General features: G+C 43.3%; 1 long non-coding RNA gene across 1 annotated transcript in view; it reads right to left on the bottom strand.

The window, feature by feature from the left end:
• Window positions 1-539: 539 nt before the first annotated feature.
• Window positions 540-5,239, bottom strand: part of LOC105545134 — a 9,212-nt gene continuing 4,512 nt past the window's right edge. Inside the window, exon 3 of the long non-coding RNA XR_001006875.1 lies at window positions 540-1,015. This is a non-coding gene — a long non-coding RNA (uncharacterized LOC105545134). The remainder of the gene's footprint in view (window positions 1,016-5,239) is intronic.

Below are 5,239 nucleotides of genomic sequence, written 5' to 3' on the forward strand. Positions count from 1 at the left end.
ACAGGAGTTAATGCTGTCCTGAAAAGGTAGGCTTGGGAGGGAATTGAAGGAGAGGAAGTTGAAGAGGAAGTACTAGTCCGCACAGCAAGATCCCATCTCTGTGAGAAAAAAAAAAAAAAAAAAGGAGGAGAGAAAATATCCTGTCTCACTCTGTAAGGTCGCTATTTCCTGATGCCAAAAAAAAAAAAAAAAAGAAAAGTATAATAATGGAGAAATTCCAGCACATGAATCAAACAGGATGTTGCAGATTCTAAACATGAATCCAATGTACTGTCAAAACTGTACAAGGATAACTTAGATTTTTTTTTCCTGAAGGCTTCTTTCATTGAATAATTATAGTGAGCATTGTAGATGTGGTAAAAATTATCTGTAAATATGTCTTCTTATAAAAGCAAAAACTGGATATAATGAACCTAAAGCAATTTGTTTAACTTGTAAGATGCTTGTCCAAAAAGTAGCCAATTTGGCTCCACTGTCATTTATAGTTTTGGTTATAAAAATGGATTTATGTTGGAGGGAGAACAGCATGTTCTATGTTCACATGTAACAAACTACACTTTATTGTGGTTCCTGAGCAAAGTCAGCTTCTCCATGCCCTCTGGGGTGGTGTGAGAGGGGGAAGGTGGAATCTGAATGGGAAAAATTCTTCATGGTGGGGGAGAGCTGCTAGCCTCTGATGCCTGCTGCTGTCACATCTCAAACTTCTCCAGAAGACTTAAGCATAGAAAGCTAATGAACTTAGGCCGGGCATGGTGGCTCATACCTATAATCCCAGCACTTTGGGAGGCTGAGGCGGGCAGATCACTTGAGCTCAGGAGTTTGAGACCAGCCTGGGCAACATGACGATACTCTCTCTCTCAAAGAAATACAAAAATTAGCTGAGTGTGGTGGCATGTACCTGTAGTCCCAGCTACTCAGGAGGCTGAAGCAGGAGGATAGATTCAGCCCAGGGGGCTGCAGTGAGCTGTGATCCTGCCACTGCACTCCAGCCTGGGAGGCAGAACATTACGCTGGTCTAAAAAGAAAAGAAAAGAAAAGCTAATGAACTTAGAAATAAAGTTTCTATTATAGAAAAACTTAATAGCTGTGATCAGTAATGACTCTGTCAATTTCAGGAAACTATAGCACAAAGAATTCTTGGTAAGAGGAGACCATAAAGGGAGATGAAAACTGTAGTGGGAGTCTTACAATGCCACAGTTTTGGTGATCTGATAGCCAAATGCCTTTCCTCTGATTGAATGAGTTGTGCACACAATAAATATGAGGAAGATCCTGGGCTAACTTGTAAAACAAGCTCAGATTAGCTGTGGCTATTAAAAAATCAATCATAGTTTTCACCAGAGAAGGGAGATAGTTCTGTCTGATTTTCAGATTGGTTGATTGCTCAAGTATCCTTTTTCATAAATGTATTCTTTCTCATTTTCTGATCAGTTTTGGTTGTGCAAAAAGAAAACAGTGGTTTTATTTCATGCCAGGAGAGATGTGGTTATTTTGTGGTATGTTTTACAAACTCTTTAAGATCACTTAGTTTCAAAATAAATACCCATGGTGAATTTGGTAGAGAGGAAGCAGTCATTCAGAAGACCAAGTCCACATACATACAAAAGACAGCAATTAAGAGGCCAAGGACAGGGTTGTTTTGAAAGGGTATTTAAAACTAGATGAAAGATATTTGGACCTTCAAAAATGCCCTAGAAACCGAATGAAAGCAACAGCCTTCTGTCTCTTATCAGAGCACTGACTCATAGACCTGTTATCGGAAGGACATTATTTAGTTGAAATATATATTTAAAAATACTTACATTCCTTTAAGTAGCTTATACTCTATGTGAAGATGTCTTTTAAGGATTCAGAAGCACAGGCAGAAGGATCTGTATAAATACAGAAGTGGGCTGGGCACAGTGGCTCACGCCTGTAATCCCAGCACTGTGGGAGGCTGAGGGGGCGGATCACCTGAGGTCGGGAGTTTGAGACCAGCCTGACCTACATGGAGAAACCTCGTCTCTACTAAAAATACAAAAAAAAAAAAATTAGCCAGGCGTGGTGGCGCATGCCTATAATCCCAGCTACTCAGGAGGCTGAGGCAGGAGAATTGCTTGGACCCAGGAAGTAGAGGTCGCAGTGAGCCAAGATTGCACCATTGCACTCCAGCCTGGGTGACAAGAGTGAAAGTCCATCTTGGAAAAAAAAAAGCACAACGTAGGTGGTACAAAACACGTGTATTAAAATGCCTAATTTAGAGGCCAGGCATGGAGGCTCATGCCTGTATTCCTGGCACTTTGGGAGGTCGAGGCAGGCAGATCACTTGAGTTCAGGAGTTTAAGACCAGCCCAGGCAACATGGCAAACCATGTCTCTATAAGATAACACAAAAAACTTGCTGGGCATGGTGGTGTGTGCCTGTAGCCCCAGCTACTTGGGAGGCTGAGGTGGGAGGATCACTTGAACTAGGAGGTGGAGGTTGCAGTGAGCTAAGATTGCACAACTGCACTCCAGCCTGGACAACAGAGACCATGTCTCAAAAAATAAAAATAAAATAAAATAAAATGCCTAATTCACACAATTCTTTTGAGAATTGGTGGAGCCCAGGATTTAGGTTGAAGGACTCTCTCTAATGAATGTGTCTCATATTAGATTAAGTTTGAAGTAGATGGCTGTTCATCTCTTGGACTGCTTAAGTAACATATGCAAGGAGAGCTAGGTTCACATCTGCCTTATGATTCCATAATAACCACCATAGCTACTATTGAGAGCTGACTATGTGTATAGGGGATTGTGCTGACAGCGGTCCAGACAACTCATTTCATTTTCTCTAGAACTCCGTGAGTGCATGTGAGGGACACTGGGATTCCTCACATTCTAGAAGGCTCTGATGAGCAGTCTGAGGTAGGAGGTAGGACTCTACTCCAGATGTGGAGTTTGGACACTGGAGTGGACACTGGACCAGATTAAGAACTAGCCAAAACAGGGCCTGGGCAAAAGTAGCTTTAATCAGACATGCTCACCAGTGTGCCATGTTGATTTACCACTGCCATGACAACACTCGACAGTTACTGTCCCTTTCCATGGCAGTGATCCAATGACCCAAGAGTTACCGCCCCTTCCCTAGAAATTTCTGCATAAACAGCTCCTTAATCTACATGCATTTATTTATTTATTTATTGAGACAGAGTCTTGCTCTATTGCCCAGGCTGAGGTGCAGTGACACGCGATCTCACCTCACTGCAACCTCTGCCTCCTGGGTTCAAGCAATTCTCCTGCCTCAGCCTCCCAAGTAGCTGGGATTACAGGTGCCAGCCACCATGCCTGGCGAGCAGATCATGAGGTCACGAATTTGAGACCAGCCTGGCCAACATGGTGAACCCCGTCTCTACTCAAAATAGAAAAATTAGTTGGGCATAGTGGCGCATGCCTGTAGTCCCAGCTACTGGGGAGGTTGAGGCATGAGAGTTGCTTGAACCCGGGAGGCAAAGGTTGCAGTGAGCCGAGATTGCGCCACTGCACTCCAGCCTGGCAACAGAGTGAGATCCCGTATCAAAAAAAAAAAGAGGGGGGGGGCGGGATATGAATATGGCTGCAAAACTACCCTGAGCTGCTACTCTCTCCCTATGGGGTAGCCCTGCTCTGCAGGAGCAGTCATGGAGCTGTAACACAGCCTATTCAGTATAACTGTTTTCTTCTACTTCTGACTTGCCTTTGAATTCCTTCCTGACAAAGCCAAGAACCCAGAGGGCTAAGCGCCACTTGGGAGCTTGCCTGTCTGGCATTATCTCCATTTCTGTTGTCACAATTATTGGGGATACCTGTAGTCCAGGAGCAACTTGGGGAATCTGGAAGCTTTCAAGTTTAGCAATGGGATATCAAAATGAACACAAAGCACATTTCCTCAGGGCAGCTTTCCCTACACACTCTCCTTCCCTCATGCCCTCCACCCCCAATTAAGTCAGATCTCTCTAAGTTCTCATAACAGTATACAAATCCTTTCTCTGCTCTCAGCAGTTCATAATTATGTATTTGGGTCTGCCTCCTTACTAGACAGTAAGCTCTATGAAGGTGAGACATTGTGTTTATTTTGCTTTATATTCCAGTAAATCCAGGGCCTGGTATATTCCGTATACACAATAAATATTTATTGCATATGTGAAAGTGGCATTTCTTTGTCTTTCTGTTGATATTCCTGACATAAACTCAAACAGATGTGAGACTGATGAGGGAGGAAATCATGGGAGTTCACAAGGTTCTGTGAGCAGGTGAAATGCCCTGGCCGGTATAGACTGGGTAAATAGGTGAGCCAGCTGCAAAGAATTTTATATATCAGAGGGGAAAAGACTTTCCTACTAAAAAGACAGGCATCTTTGACAAGTAGGTAATCTGAGTTTACTGTTTGATTTTTATTTTATTTTTTGAGACATGGTCTTGTACTGTCACCCAGGCTGGAGTGCAGCGCTGTGGTCATGGCTCACTGCAGCCTCAACCTCCCAGGCTCAGTTGATGCTCCTGCCTTAGCCTCCTGAGTAGCTGGGTGTACAGGCACATACCACCTCACCTGACTAATTTTTGTAGGTTTTTTTTTTTCCTTTTTTGGGTAGACACACAGTTTTGTCATGTTGCCCAGGCTGGTGGCTCAAGCCATCTGTCTGCCTCGGCCTCCCAAAGTGCTGGGATTATACACGTGAGCCACTGTGCCCAGCCGATTTTGTTTTTAGGTTTGAATTTTTTTTTATAGTTCTGTGTTTATTTGTTTTACTTTGATTTTGGAGCCAGACTTTTGCTCTGTCGCCCAAGCTGGAGTGCAGTGGTGCGATCTCAGCTCATTGCAACCTCTGCCTCCTGGGTGCAAGTGATTCTCATGCTTCAGCCTCCCAAGTACCTGCACAACCTCACCCAGCTAATTTTTGTATTTTTAGTAGAGACAGGGTTTCAACATGTTGTCCAGGCTGGTCTTGGATTCCTGGCCTCAAATGATCCTCCCACCTCAGCCTAGTTTTGTGTTTTATATTCTTTTCCCCACTCAGTTTGAAATGTCAAGAGGATAGACACATGTGTGAAGATAGACACATTATTAAGAGATGTTATCATCATGGGTTCTAAGAGAATGTTTTATGGAGAGTAGCTTTGCAAAGACTAAAGTCTCTGACAGATCATCAGGCATTAGATTCTCATAGGTTGGCAACCTAGATCCCTCACATGGGCATTTTACATTAGCACTGAGCATCTTTATTATGATAACTTTGGTTGAT

The sequence above is a fragment of the Mandrillus leucophaeus genome, unplaced genomic scaffold (assembly GCF_000951045.1).
Source record: "Mandrillus leucophaeus isolate KB7577 unplaced genomic scaffold, Mleu.le_1.0 Scaffold32, whole genome shotgun sequence".
Taxonomy (NCBI): domain Eukaryota; kingdom Metazoa; phylum Chordata; class Mammalia; order Primates; family Cercopithecidae; genus Mandrillus; species Mandrillus leucophaeus.